The 16,722-nt window shown below is 35.2% G+C and overlaps 1 protein-coding gene across 1 annotated transcript in view; it reads left to right on the top strand.

The window, feature by feature from the left end:
- The first annotated feature begins 5,996 nt into the window (after nt 1–5,996).
- Nucleotides 5,997–16,722, top strand: part of TTLL7 (tubulin tyrosine ligase like 7) — a 1,782,535-nt gene continuing 1,771,809 nt past the window's right edge. Inside the window, exon 1 of the mRNA XM_044073411.1 lies at nt 5,997–6,054. The gene's annotated coding sequence lies outside the window, so the exon portion shown is untranslated. The remainder of the gene's footprint in view (nt 6,055–16,722) is intronic.

Below are 16,722 nucleotides of genomic sequence, written 5' to 3'. Positions count from 1 at the left end.
ATGAAAGACGAAACATTTTACCGATTCCAAACAAGTCAATAATATGTAAATATCTATAGCTGTTGACAGTTGTCCAGTTTCTAAGAAAGTTTCTAAGAGCAATGCTTAAAATACCTCTGTCCCTATTTTGGGGATATTTGACCCGCTATTATTTTACATTTTGGCCCAATTTCTTCTGCTAACAAATTGAGAGGTATGCGAAGCAATACCCAGCAACTGTGCTGTGAGATCAGTACCTGTAGTTGTTAGGAGGTGTCGATGGCAGGTTGAATGCTACCCGCATATTATATAGGTGTGAGTAATGCCGCTACCATTACAGTCAATCATGTTATGGTGCCTTGCTTACTGACACAGGTATTTATTTTGTGTTTGTTTGGTTTTACTTCTTTACCCAGGTAGAGCAGAGCAGTTATGAATCAATACAACATCCACTGCAGGTTCAGCCTGCAAATACGTATTTTGTTTCCCAATATTTAAAGGAAGATGAATCAGAAAACTTATAACCACACATTTCACATCAACACAACGCAGCTTGACTCATTTCTCCACAAATGATGACAGTTTGGGCTCCTGCTTGCGGTAATAAGCAAAGCCACATCTTTTATTATTTAAATCACCCAAAACACTCAGTTGTTTTTGGTTCAGTCCAAATTAATGAGCAACATTCTTAGAAACTGGAGAACGGTCAAGAGCTATCGCTGGTTACGTATTATTGTGTGGTTTGGAATCTGGTTGCTATAATACGTAAGTACAATTTTTTGTATTCTTTTAGGTTTTTTGGCACATCATTTTTTTAAAAAAATTTTAAATTAAAAAAAATATTGTCGAAAATAAATTGTGTTCTGTCAGTTTTCTTAATAAAGTTTGATTCCAGTGAGAGATATTAGGATATATATATATATATATATATATATATATATATATATATATATATATATATATATTGGCAAATGTATGTGGATATAGCTATATTCTGGATTTTATAGGGAAGAGCACCTGCCTATGCATGTATTCATGACTGCATACAGATGTTTAAGCATTGACCTTCCTCCATGGGCACTGTCCCAGGCATCTGGTAGATCACAGATAGATTTGGCTGTACAGTACATTTATTGAATGTGGGCACCACCCCAAGCTTTTGCTTTATTGGATACGTGTGTGGTAGTGTTGCTGCTTTCACTGTCTAAAACAGGCTGCAATATCCTCTTAAAGAGGAAAGCCCCAGGGTGACAACAAAAATGCTTGACCAGAATGGGGTTACTTAGGACACTGTGGCTATAATATCTGACATACTGAGAGCACACAGTTCCCCAAGAAGTATTCAGTTTGTCAGTATTCCTAAATTCAGTTAAATATGGAAACTCAAAAACACTCATTCTTTGTACCAGATTAGGAATATTTGGCCCACCTTGACTGACAGGCATTTTACAGTCAAAATAAGCTGTATACTGTACTTAACCAGTAGCTTCTCTCTCTCTTTCTTCTACTCCAACTAAAATAGTCTTATGTCTGTACCCTGCATTCTTGAGTCCTGTCATTGTTTTTTGCCCTACCTCATTTGAAGGAAGGCAATTCCAATCATCCATAAATTTTTACATGTAAAATGACTTTCCTTGTGAATCTTTCTTGATCCTTCCACTTAGTATTTTCAGATGCTCTCATCTTTCATTCATCCCATTCTTTTTGAAAAGAGTATACCCTCTTAGATATGAGGATTTCCTTGATTAGTTAAATATTTTTATTGTGTTTCCCCTCTCCCTGCCTCCCTTTTCCAAGGCTTTACATATTAGAAGTATACTCACATGGTAAGGTCATTTCATTAGAGCCCCCTATGGCTCCTCTGGGATCCATATGAATGGATATAAGTGCCCCTTATCTATAGGAGAAGCTGATGTACTTGGAATAATGAAATTTAATGACTCCTTCAGCTATTTATTTTGCTGCAGCCTTTCTGTATCCTCGTTGTAAAATGTTCAGTGATACACTGAGCTGTACTTGGAGAAAACTTGCAACTAAGATACATAATTATGCTTGTAATAAAAACAAAATCTAAGTAATGCAATTGCATATAAATATAGATATATACCACTTCTGGCTACCAGAAGGAGGCACATCCAGTCTGTCCACTTTTTTGAAGTTGGCACTATACAACTAGCCAATCTTCTACAATCCTGCTTGTTCCTCTATTCCATGTCTATTAGAATGCTTTTGTTATTTTAGAAGTACTGTGCATTTTGAATGATAATGCCACCTGTCTTCGGTCCTTTCAGTGAAATAGCACTTCTTGATGTCCAGGCTAATCCTGAAGCCTTTTGTTTGGTAATTATACCCCCTCCTCTACATGCTGTCCTTTGTTTTCAACAGTATCCCTTGAATTTCCCCATGACTACTTTATGCACCCATGTTTTGTGGCACACAACCAATGGTCATTTCACTGAAAGCATGTTAAGCCTCACAATTTGGTCAAATGTGTACTAAGTGAAAAATTATGCTTTCCCATTGGACAATGGCAACCTCTTATAGCCCCCATGTAGGGGGCTGTACCTTCTGAACTGCTGCAATCAATACTGTCATATACAGGTTTAGTAGATCATGGAATTAAGGACAAATTCCCTGCCACTAACCCCAGCCCCATTTATTGCTTCATTTTTTAAACATCAGAATGCAGTAAGTTGACCAGAGAAATGTATGTGTGTCATATTCCCTGATACCTTTTAACAATATCATTCTGCCATGTCCCTCATTTTTCTAGGATTGCAACTTCAACCCCCTTTGTTTTTCCTTCTACAGGTCCCTCTTACCTATTTATTCATCTTAGTGCCTTGTCACAATACCATACTCCATCCCTGTTTCTACTGGATTTCCATAACTGAAGACAGGACTCCAGCTAGGGTCTTATCAAGGCCCTGTAAAGCAGGCAGAGAGTCAATCACCTGTCTGTTGAGATTATTTCCCTTGCTATGCACCCTTGTATTTTATTTGCCTTTGCTGTTACCCCACTTCATTGCTTTATGCATTTCACTGCTGCTGTAACTCTCTCCTAAGTCCTTGTCCTGCATGGTAATCTGAATCCTAGCCCCTGGCTCATATACTGTTTCCAAAATATCCTTTCCTGGAAGCAGCAGTCTGCACTGCTTCAGATTAAACTAAAATTTCTAGGCTTTTAACCAAGTCACCAACTTAAATATATATTTTATAATGACCACACTGTCTCTCCTGTTTGCTCATCCTCACCCCTACTTTCACTCCTGTAAGTTTATTCATCAAACAGTTCTGTAATACAGGGAAAAAAAGCTGAATTTCAGAAAAATAACATTAATCAATAATCTTTCTTCCACATTCATACACGGACATAAAACTGGGCATATATCTCAACTATCTAGATTGTACAGACTGTCCAGATTTTTTCCCTTATACCTTTGGTCTGCTTCTCATTGCATGTGTGTTTTTCTGGAAAAATCATTGAAGATTAAAAGTCATTAAATAATGTCATACATTTGAGTTTTAGACTTCACATCCTTCAGAAAATGCATGCTAATGTAAAACCAGCTATTCTAGCCACTTGTCAAGTTTATAAGAGCAATTCTTACACATTTATCTGTGATTTTGGGCCATTGTCTCCCCTTTTTTGGCTTTGTACAGATTTCTTGTGGTCAGGGGTTGAGGGGTATGAAACTGGATCATTGTTAGCCTTTCTTCCAGGCTTTTTACCATTACTATTCCCACCACTAAAGTTAGGTTGACATCAGTACAGTTCCTTGGTTGCCTCCTAGACTTCTTATACAAGTATATGCCTTCATTATATTGGAAACGACACATTAAACATCCATTGAGGGGTACAGAGAGGAGAGCCATCAGTACTGCTACTTATCTCCATTTAGTACCCCTTTTGGTCCCTCTGTCTTTTGCTTAATCAGTTCTGTCAACGCCCTGTCCACCATTTAGCAGTCACCATTTCTGTCTGTGCACCACTCCTATGCTTATACGATGTGTGTTAACATATGTGTGCTTACTGAACAAGGAGACAGACATTATTCTTAATTCTTGCATGCTCATGCCTTGTGTCTCTTGGCTGCAGCTATCTGATCTTTATTCCTTTCCTAGTTTTTTCACAGCACATGCCTGAAGAACACATCCTACCTTCTTAATACCTTTAGTTATACCCCTGTCCATTTATGCCCTTACATCCTCCCTGAATACTTTCATTGTTGTTCCTTTACATGATTTCCCTCTCTCCTTCTCTGCCCCATGTTTCTTTCTGTATCCTGTAAGTTTTCATATTGTACCTTACCACACATTTTATGTAACTTTTAAGCTAAGGGTCTCCTTTTCCTTTTTGCTTCCTATATACCTTTACAGCAATTTATATGTCCCTTTCTATATAAACCTTTATATTTTTCCCATATCAAGGCTGCCTTCATTTCTTCCTTCATTCTTCTCCCTTTATACTCACCCTATCTGCTATTCTCCCATAATCTGATCCTCTATAATACCATATCACTGTCGCTGCCTCTGATCACTGTATCCTACACTATTTGTAACAGACCACATAACTGCGCAATGACTGGAAGCCAGAGATCTTCTTGTCTGCTTCTCTTCATCATCTGCACTGCTTAGTATTATATGCAGCATTCCCATATTTCTACTGCTCCTTCACATTTTGCATAAAGCCTCCCGGTCGCTTATTGCATTGTCATTTGCATCCTGGATCTTGGAATGCTACAGTTGTCTTCTGGTAAACTGCAGTCCCTTGTTATGAGTGCTCTCATTCTGCCACACCAACTCCTGATCCTTTGTTTTAGCATATCATCACCTATTCTAATCATGTTTGGGGGTCTGGAGATACTGCCTGTCTACAACGTGCCTTGCTTCCCCTCCATCCTGAATGTGTTACCTTTCATCCTTCTCCCCATACCACATTTTAGTCAGTCATTCACATATAGTAGTACTGCTCCTACACCCTTTGTCCCTCGTGTTTTCTAAATCCTCTTTAACCAGTAATTATCATACATCAGTCCTTTTGTCTGCTTAGGCTTCTGTGATGGCTGTCATCTCTAAATTCTCTGCCATGAGCACAACCCGCAGCTCAGATACTTTATCCCTGCCTCTGAACATCACTTCATGGAAGATTGCACACTCTTCCTTTGTTTTCACCTTGTATCTTCCACAACAAACCTGCACACCTGACCTAGCTCTAAACCTGTTCCTACCCATGCTTCAACACCTGAACAATCCATTCTCCCTCAGCTTAAAGGAAGCACAGTTCTCATGCTCCTTTCTACCCTTCTCTTAAAGCTGTTGCCCTCTGCAGTCTGAGGTGCTGTGAAGAATCCTCTCAACACTAACAATAAAGGCAGATTTACTATAGGGTGTACATACCTCTTAACCTCTTAGCATATCAAATCTGGACAAAGGCAAAAATGATGGGAGACAAAGGCCCAACAGCAGGGAAAGATTTTAAATATTTGACATAAACTTAGAAGGTTGATACAATAATAGGTTTTGTATTGGCATGTATTTTCTGAAAGATATGAAGTCTGAAACTCAAATGTCTGTCATTATTTATTGACTTCAGTCCTCAATGATTTTCTAGAAAATCACAGCATTTTATAAGGAACGGACAAAAAATATGAGGTAAAAATCTGGACAGTTGAGAGGTGTACCAGCACACAACACCCATTTTTCTCCTGCTTTGCCCATCAATATATCATTACAATGAAAGCATCTGAATTTGTTGTTTAGGTGACGTGATTAGAATACATTTTATGTGTTTTTGCCTATAACAAAGAGACACAATGTTTGCAGTTATTTTTTTTAATGATGTAATCTGGTAGAAAGAATAAACTGTTTCCTCCCGAATGGCACTGAAAATGCTTATGTTCACAAGCGTGGGAGGCTGGCATTACATCTGATTTATGCAGCTGACTCTGAAAAAAAATACCGCAGGTTTTTGTAGACTATAGTGCTTATGCATACCGTCTAATGGTGAAAGTGTGAAGCAGCTGTACTCTGTCAAGAGGTACAGAGTCAGCGAAATGAGAGGCCTTTTAATGAGTGAGTATAATCATTTAAAGTTGTTTCTGAATGTAGATTAAAAATTGATTTATTATTTTCCAATTACCAAGGAGATGTTACTTTGGTGGCTACTGGCTACAGTAAGTTTATTATACTGCAGTTTGATCAGATTTAGAAAAGCTTTGCTTAAAAAAAATGACAGTCCCCCTAATACAAAATGAGAGGGACTTCACCTTTTTTCTGTGAATCCTTTGAGAACTTGAAATAAGTTTGGGTATTTCAGTTACTAATTTGTTTCACTAGGTAATGCTAGTACATGCTGGCTAACTTTTAAGACATTTGGTTGCTTTAACGCACTGCCTGGTTTATTGACTTCTCACCATGGCATTCTGAGTTGCTGTTTCAATAAAGATGTCATACAGTCCCAAAATTCTTAACATGCCTCAAATGTAGCAGGCATAGTTGAACAGTCAGATCTGACAATTATTTTAGTGTATCGAAATCATGTGAGATAGCAATAGGATAACAACAGTAATAATAATAATAATAATAATAATAATAATAATAATCATAATAATAACCATAATAGACAACAATATGAATGATTCAGCCATAATGCCATGGTGAAGAGAACTTGTGATGATAGCCAGACAAATCCAACATAGTGAGATTCTGATACCAAATCTGTGAGAAATAACTCAGAGTTAATTAACAGATGTTAGCAGGTAGGAATGAATAGATTAAACTTGCTAATGAACTGATAACTTGAAAGTAAAGGTGTTATAGTCTGTGTAGGGATGCTAAATTGAAGTTTCAAACAAGCACATAAAGGTGTCCTAACAAATGAATAAGGCCATGTAAAACATAACGACTACCTGCATGTGGAAGGCATTGATGCGTTATAAGTTACCAGTGCATGTGTGTCTGATTTTGGTTTGCTTGAATATGAATCAGGGCTTTGTTCATTACTATTATGCATATGTTTTATTGTTAAACAAAACAGCCATGAGCATCCATCTTCTCTTCAGTATATGTACTAGAACAATGCAGAGTATAGCACTTTATTATTTTGAAATGTCAAATATAATATATATTCTGAGTAAATAATCATGATTTGTTGTGTTGGAATAAAGCAGACTGATGAGATTTTGAATTTTTGTTTTCACTTTCTGTTGTATTAGTTATAAGGAAAATGTAAGATCATGTTGTGTTTATTAAAAAACAAAACAATGTCCCTGACATCATTTTCTTTTCAGGGAAAAGAAAATTACATTCATTCATTCTTTGATACTTGCTTCAGTCTATTCAAGGTTGTGAGAGAGCCAGAGCATATCACAGCAAGTAATGGTTGTAAGGTACAGTACTAGTCCTGGATGGTAATGCTGGTTCATAGGATGCACATATACATACACATTTATAAACATCACATGCATGTAAGTAATTTACAGGCTCATGAATAGAGGCATGTCTTTGGGAGGTGAGAGGAAGCACAGGACAGACATTCAGACTCTATATAAAACGTACTCCAGACATAAACAGAGACAGAGAAACAAGAACTGTGAGTCAGCAACACTATTGTTGTACTTTACCACCTCCCATTATTCTGACTTGCTTGCAGGCAGTATTTTTGCTTATTCCTAGAGATGATAATAAGCACGCACATCTGAATAATTATTAATTTTATCATCCAACTTATAATTAGAATGTAGTGTGTGGGACACCCCTGTTATGCTCTGAAATCTGGAAAAAGATTGGCTTGCTAAACATTTTTTGACATCAGAAAGGTGTTTAACAAGCTTTTGTTACACACTTCTAAGTGTTATTAGGCTCCAATCACACCTTAGAACATGGCAGCAGCTAATGCTAGCCACCAAAGAAAAGCAGAAAGTGACACTGAAGTAACATTAAAAGCTGTTAAGCACTTTGTTCTGTCATACTATTTAAAAAAATAAGACAGAGCAAATTGCCTAACAGCTTTTAAAGTCATTTGTTCATCTGAAGGAATCTTCACTTCTGCTCACTTTCTATGTGACAGTGCTAACTGTTTTATACTGTGGGCCTTTGCTCTGATGTTGATCACATTTCCCTTCTATCACAGATGGAGTTAGGAACACCCTCATAGCAGGAATACCAGTAAGGGTACAAAAGAACCTCAAGGCTGCCTGAATGATTGCCCTCCAGGTGGCTTTTGCCCCCTTAGATCTATGAGAATCCCATTATTAAGGAAAGAATGCGTCCATATCTGATAGTAACAGGAGGAATCTCGACATTCAGTTGTCACAGGTGCAAAAACAACCAAAAAAGGTAGGAAAAAAGCAACATTCATTTTCAGTTTAAAATAAATGCAATATATATTTTTTATTTTAAAGTAGCATTTGGGAAGTAACTGTGTAAGTACTAAATTTAAACTTCTAATCACATACTGCATGTCACTTCTGTTGATATTCCTTGCCCCCATATACTTGAAATACCACCCACCACCTCATGTAAGCAGTTAGATTGCCTACAAGAATATTTAACTGAAAAGAAAAATGATAAATGGGGTAAAGTTAAGGAATAATTCCTTCCAGGCTTGTGAGTTATGGTGAGCTTTAGTCCTGACTAGATAGATTTACTTGTATGGACAAAGTTCAAGAAGTTAAACTCTTAGGTCAGGCGGAAATACATCAAATTATAACTCCTATCAACGTCCCATAGATTACTGCTAATGCCATGTCTTTTTTTTTTTTTTTGTTAAAATTAAGTTTCTCGGCCGATTGACAGTCCTGTAACAACTTTACATCTTACAGTTTTATTTTTTTCAGTTGTCACACTAACAGGATAGCATTAATATTCGCAGACTGGAAATGTTTATAATAAAAATAGCCAGTATGTTGAGAAATTTAAGGTAAAAATACTGTATGCTTTGTCTGCAATGTTGGTTTTGATCTATGCTCTTCATGAAATGCTACTTTTAATTTTGTGGAAGTACTTTTTTTAAAAAAGTTATTTGCTCAGTAACCTTGACCCAAACCTCTCAACTGTCCAGATTTTTGCCTCATATTCTCAGTCTGTTTTTCATAAAACTTTTGGTTTCCTGGTAAATCAGTGAGGATTGAATTCACTACATAATGACAAACATGTGTTTCAAATTTCATATTCTTCAAAAAAATGCATGGTAACATAAAAACTTTTATTCTAGCCTCATTCTATGTTTATAAGAGCAATATTTAAAATTTGTCCCTATTTTTGGGCCTTTGTCTCCCCATTACTTTTAGCTTTGTCTAGAATTCTTGTACTGAGAGAGTGAGAAGTATGCCTTGACTTTTCACTTACAAATATTGCATCTATGTGTATACCCTTCCCCAGTCAAATATGACCACAAATTGGTAACCTTCGCTTTTGACGTCCATAAACCAGCAGATGTAAATATTACAGTATTCAAAAACATCAAATGAAGTCTTTAAGTTAAATAAAAATGTAACCCCAAACATTTGACATGATTAATAGTTGTGCAAATGAATGTTATGCCTAAATAGAAAACTGCATAAATCTATCAATTCCTACAAAATCAACAAAAAAGTAAAGGGTGACAACAAGTCAACCTGGTTGTCAACATGCATAAACAAACAGGACAATAAAGGAAAAAGATCATTAGAACATAGCGACCCACAAATCAAGGTCAACATCAACAGAAAGGTTATCCAAGGTACTGAAAATGCCATCAGGAAAACTCAGGCTTCCTATGAATTTAGGCTGGCATCAGAAGCTAAAGATAATTGCAAATCCTTCTTTATTTATATCAGGAAGTTACAAAATAACATCAATCTTTGTTCTGAGTTTATTAAAAATGGCACTACCTACTCTGATCCAGTAGATATTGCAAATATATTAGCAAATAAATTCAGTGCAAATTTCACTCCAGAGATGTCTATACAAAACCCACATATATACAAGGATCTCAAACTCCTTATCATTTGCAAAAGAACACAAACAGTACTCTCAGAAAGCAAAAACCAAAAAAAGCATATTCTGCGGGACCTGATAACATGCCAGGCTGCCTGCTGAGCAGCACTAAACATGCACTGGTGGAAATTCTCCTAGAACTATTCCACCTGAGCGTATCCACTGGCTTTGTCACTGATGTTTGCTGCACAACAGTATTTGGTACCACCTCACAAAGATGGCTCTACCATGGACCATGGGAATTACAGATCCAGCCAGAAGTAACTCAGCAGCAATGCCAGGAAACAGTTCATAATACACCTCATTGACTATGATATGAAAAATCTTGTAAGAAAGGACACCAGCAGTTTGTTATTTTTAAGGGTAAATCCTATTAAATGAATCTGGTGAAATTTTTAGAGAGTGGTGGACAGTGGTCACTATCTATATAGAATACTTTGACCTTGCCATTGCATTTTATATCATTACAAATGCCAACATTATGAAACACAAACTGATCCCTATGTTATTAGATGGATAGTTAATTGGTCGAGGGACAGAATTCATACTGTAAAAGTAACCAGGTATCACAGGTATCCATGTTGGGACCTCTGCTAGTTGGCATATACTTCTTTGATCTCCAAATCAAAAACTGGAAACTCTGGTTAACCAGTTTTGTAGATAATTGAAAGCTGGGTGTTATAATGAAATTCCCTCCTGACATGCTACAAAGTGAACTTGCAGGGACACTATCTCATTTCTGAAATAAGTTTCTTGCCTCGGACCAAAAAGTAAATGGCGACACCCACTGCGTTAACTACCTCCCATTTTGTGACATCATAGTCAGCCCTTTCCCACATTTTTTCTTCCCCTCAGAGTTCCCCCTGTCCCATTTATGTTTAGTTTCCCCATGTAAACTCTAAAATTCCAAAAGTAGTTCCTGCTGCTTTTTTTAATACACGAATAACTCATAAACATTTGTTTTCTTCTTTTCTCCCTCAAAACTTAAGCTTTGCAATGATTTATTATAACTGTTAATTGCAGCCACAGGTCTCCAAAACAAGTACAGTTGTGGAGCAAAACAATTTTTAAGAACATATTTTGCCTAATAGGCATTTTTAATATTAGTAGGTTACATTACCCACAGAAGCGATCAGTTCTTTTTTTTTTAATTTTCCCCCTAAAATGTATCAGAATGATAATAGTTGCAAATGAGGGCAAAATTGAAGTGTATTAACCCACCTCCGAGTTCACGCAGGAATGGGCGTGCCCGCCGTGATTGACATGCCGGAGGGCGGGTATTAACAATGGCAATGTGCCGTGATTGACATGCAATGCAAATGTAACGGTCAAATAAGTGCAAATAATAGTAAATATGTAAATATAAATGGTAAACAGGTAATGAATTTCACGTTTCTCTGCTTGACTTGAAGATATTTTCTTTAGTCTTAGAAATAGTTTTGCAGAAAGTTAAACAGCATATATTGTAAACTTCTGTTTTTCGTGTGCATTATTAATTGCAATCCCGAGTCCCTATGTAGGGGTGCCGTGCTGTTTACACAGTTTATGAAAATATCATTGCAGTTTACTCACACTTGCCTGCTAGTACTTGTGCTGGCACATGCTGTTTTGTGTGTGTCAGTTTGGAGAAAAGGGAGAAGATGGGTTTCCCATTTTCTCCATTGTTGGAGGATTGTAATGTAATCGATCCCCCTGCCCCTAGTTTTGTACAGGCTTGGGCATTACTTTTGTGACATGAGTTAATTTCTTGACTGACAGAGTGTGCAGATGGGCTTGATAACAAATACTTGTACTTTTTATACCTAATGAACTACGGAAGATGAGACCCACAAACAATATTTTTACATAAGTGCAATTAAAATTTATTTTATTTTTATTTTACATTTGTTTCCTGGAAAGTCTGACTGGGCAAAAAGCCTGTTTTCAGTGGAGGCCCAGGAGACAAGCTCCACTACAATACATTTAAATACACAGAAATAGTTTTAATTAGCAACAGAGAAAATAATTAATTTTCAGGGAGAAAGAAAATTTCCATATAGTAATAGGGAAAAATTGCACAATAGAACAAGAGTACCAAACAGCCATGTAGGATTATCATACAGCATGTAGGATTACGAGAATTACATAACACTGCAGCGTCATCACAGAAACACATATGGTCATTGTGATGTTTTTATTTCATGATTATAGAAAAGAAAAGGGTACTTTGCAAATTAGAAGACAAAGCATGCTTAGAAATAACCTACACAATAAGTATGGTTTATTAAAGTAAATAAAGTACATATTGGTTTATTCGTTTTCCATAGTTCCGTAGTTCTGTGGGGTTTAATGAGTAAATAAAATATGTACGGATTTATTAATTTTCCATTTTGCTAATCTGTTTGTAGGTCTATATTACCTAGTGTTTTGGTGGCATCTTTCAATCAAACGGTGGGCGGTGCAGTCAAAATGGTCGCAGGCGAGGTTTGGGTGGGGCTTGCTACTGCGCATCTGGTTGGTTAATGCACTTCAATTTCACCTGAATGAGAGCACAACAGCAAGTAGAACTGCTATCTAGAAGAACGGAGCTTAAAATAATATATTGAGAGGTAATTACCGTGAGCTGATGTTCTTTAGTTTTATCTGTGCACTCTGAATACAGTTAGTTAGATCTGCTGCATCATAGATGCATGACTTTGCTTCTTGTACAAAATAAATGTATGTGAAACTCATAAATATGCAATTTAGCTACATGCTTTCACAGTATCACAGTAGGGACAGCTTCCTTTTTTTTTTCTTCCAAAATCTCTTTATTTCAATTTTCTTTTTTCAAATAATAACATTACGGTAACTCAAAAACACAAATAAACAATACAAATACATATCTAAAGAAAACAGGCAACAATCTCGTTCTGAGAAAATTTTATATATATATATATATATATATATATATATATATACACACACACACACACAAGAAGTCACTACATTGTCAAGTAAAGTATGAGAATTCTTATGTTCATTTGGTCTCATAAGGGATATTTAGAATGGGGATAGTCTATATATAAAGTAAAAATAGAAATTTAAACATTTATTTGTATGTTTAGGTAAATATCTAGTTACACATATACTAAGAAAAGGGAGAAGATGCAAGAAAGTCTGGTTATACTACATTCATTTCTTATTTAAAAGGTTACCTTTTCATGACAATTTGTAGGCAAATTTTATTTGTCAAGCATTATATCTAGCAAGTAACCCCAATATTTTTGATAATAGCGTTTTTGTTTTTGAATAAATTAATTTGTGAGATGAGATATATTTGATAGCAAGATTGCTAAAATTTTTCCATGTAATTGGTGACATGACATTCCAATTCTTTGTAATAAAGAATTTAATAAGGGCACACATCGTAATAAAAACATGTTTTAATATTTTTGGGAGTTGATTGATATTAATGTATAATATAGCTGTCTCCCAAGTAAGGGTTGATTTTTCATATCCCATCTTCTCTAATCTTACTCACAAGGAACACCATAAGTTGTGTATCTTAGTACAGTTCCACATGACATGTAAAATATCAGCTGTTTGATCCAGACAATGGGGACATATGGGCGAAAAGTTAGGATTGAATTTATTTAATTTAGATAAGGTATAATATAGATTGTTATTTACCACAATTTGTGTATATAACAGCTTCTTGAAAGGAATGAATTTGATTGTATTTTCAATGGCTAGTTTCTTATTTTCTTCAGTCAGTGATTGATTTTTCGTTTGCCAATAGTTTGAAAATAATAAAGAATTCTGATGTTTTGCACTCATTACAATTTTATAAGTATTAGAAATTGTTCTCCCTTTAATCGCAAGATTTTCAAGTATTAATTTAACTAAATCTATGTTCTGTAAGTCAGTGTGTATTTGTGAGAATTTAGCATTTATAAGATGATGAAGTTGGTTAAGGATAATACTATATTTCATAGGAAGTTTGAGTTCAAGTCTCATTTGCCCCGTGTTAGAGTCTTTCCATTGGTATATATCCCATATTGTGTAGTCTTTTATCAGGGGGTAGTTTGTTAGATTTACTGGTTTATTATTTATTAGTAAATTAGGATTTAGGTGCAACGGTTGTATAAGGGCAAAAGCGTCAGCTAATTGCAATGATTTAAATCATTTCTGAGTTGTAAGAATCATGTTTTTAATTAGTGGGTGTAAATTCTTTGTGCATATGCTAGCCTGGTTTAAATTCAAGAATGGTAAGGATTTGATATTACAGCCAAGGGATTTCAACTGTTCATACCAGATTTTGGTCCACTGGGGTTTCCAAGTATTTATATATGAGTCATAGTTTATTATTTGTATTAGTCTGTATACAGTAATTATACTATAGTAAAGCTTAAAATCAGGTAACCCCAATCCCCCCTTATCTTTGGCGAGTACAAGTTTTGCATATTTAATTCTGGTAGATTTGGGATACCATAAGAATCTTGATATAGCTTTTTCCATGGCAAGGAAGACGTTTTGGGTAATATTTGAAAAGGTAGCATTTAATTGAAAGAGTATTATTGGTAAAAAATTAATCTTGACAACACTAGCTTTTGACAGTAGAGACATATTAATGTTCTTCCATCTATCCATATCATTTTGAATACTAGTCCATGTAGTTAGTAGGTTATTGTTTATAATATCTTTGAAGTCTGAAGTAAATATTATTCCTAGATATTTTATCTGGTAGTTTATTTTGATCTCACTCATAGGAAAGTACAATTCTTTATGCCCTATAGGATTGAGGGGAAATATGTGTGACTTGTTTAAATTTAAATTATAATTTGAAACTACCGAGAACTCATCAATAACTTTAAGTATTTTTGAGAGGTCAGTAGTGGGGAGTTGGAAGTATATATTTAAGTCATCAGCAAAGGCTGAGTATATAAGATTTGTATTGTGGATTCTGGGAATATGATGAAAGGTTTTTTGTGAAATAAACAGAAGGAGGGGTTCTAGATAAAGATTAAATAGGTATGGAGAAAGAGGACATCCTTGTCTTGTACCACTGGATAAGAGTATAGGGTTAGTTATAAGTTTATTTACCTGTATAGTGGTAGAAGCTTTCTGATACAGAACCTGGATCATTTTAATGAATTCTTGAGGAAAACCATATAAAGGCAGTATATTAAAGAAAAAGTGTAAGTTTACTCTATCAAAAGCTTTAGTTGCATCTACTGCAAGGGCATATCTGGGGCATTTATCCCTATGAGGTAGTCTTATAATGGTATCTAAAAGGAGGGTGTTGTCACTTGTTTGCCTGTTTGTCATAAAGCCTATTTGTTGTTGGGAAATATTAGAGGGGAGTATATTCTTAAGTCTATTTGCTATAACATGGGATAATATCTTAAGATCAGTGTTTATGAGGGCTATTGGTCTATAATTTGCTGGATCTGTTGGGTCAGAATGCGGTTTAGGAATCAATATGGTCTTGGAGTTATTTAAGTATTTGTCTGTTATACCATATTGCATTATATAGTTGAAAACTTTTAATAACACTTTGGAGATAGGTTCCATGAATAGCTTATAAAAATTTGATGTGTATCCATCAGGCCCAGGGGATTTACCTAATTTTAGTTTGTTTATTGCAGCTTTTATCTCTTTTAAATGTAACAGTGATTTTAAGAGTTTCCTTTGATCTTCTGTAATATGTGGAAAGTTTATATTATGTATAAAATCCTCAAATTTGTCTGTAGATGATGATAAGGGTATATTGTATAATTTCTTATAAATATCTTCAAAAGTGTCCACTATATCTTGATCTTTATATTTCACCTGTCCTTCATATTTTATTTCTTTGATCCTAGGAGGTCCACTTTTTATGTTAATTAGTCTAGCTAGGAATTTTGATGGTGTTTGAGCCCATTCTGAATATTGATATATTGACCTTAATTCTAAGAAGGAGATATTTTCTAAATAGTGTTTGTGTAATTGTTTTTGCCGATCAATTATTTTTTCCTCAAGTTCTTTAGAATATTTTCCTGAAGTTCTACTTCAGCAGTGTTTATTTGACACTCTAGTTCATTCTTAAGATTGTTATACTTTTTTTTGAACCATGCAGATTTTTGAATAATAATGCCCCTAATGACCGCCTTGGTAGCCACCCATTGTATGTCATATGGAATTTGATCAGATATAAAATCATTTTTAAGTTGGGCTAGCACATTCTGAATTTCTTGTGTAGTTTCTTGGTTTTGTATAATTTTAGGATTTAACGTCCAGGTATTGAAATAGGAAATATTTTGTTTATGAGCTTGAAAGTTTATTAAAAGTCTAATTTTGGAATGATCTGAAAGAGTTCTAGGTGATACATCATAATTTATTTTGTTAGAAAGGAAAGCAAGAGAAATTAGAAAAGCATCTATCCTGGACCAAGTTTTATGAGTGGCTGAAAAGAAAGTGAATCTTGATATTGTTTTATCATATTGAAATTTAACATAAGGGTCAACTAGTTCAAATGTATTTTGTAATTCTTCAGGTGCTGTAGTGGTAGATTGTGACTGTCTGTTTTTATTATGCTATTTATCCTTATCTAGATTTAGTGAAGCATTCCAGTCCCCACCTACAATAAACAGATGATTTGGGTATTTGGCTAATATATTAAAGATTTCATAAATGAAGAGCTGTTGATTTGAGCAGGGGCTATATATATTAAGAAAGAGTAATGGTTTGTTTAAAGTATGATATTCACTAGTAAATAATACCCATCTTCCCTTTGAGTCAGCTTCATAGGAATTTACTATA

Source organism: Protopterus annectens, chromosome 5.part1 (genome assembly GCF_019279795.1).
Source record: "Protopterus annectens isolate FY-2018-M chromosome 5.part1, PAN1.0, whole genome shotgun sequence".
NCBI lineage: Eukaryota > Metazoa > Chordata > Ceratodontiformes > Protopteridae > Protopterus > Protopterus annectens.
Note: the sequence above shows the minus strand (reverse complement) of the source record. Positions and strands in the feature narration are given on the sequence as shown.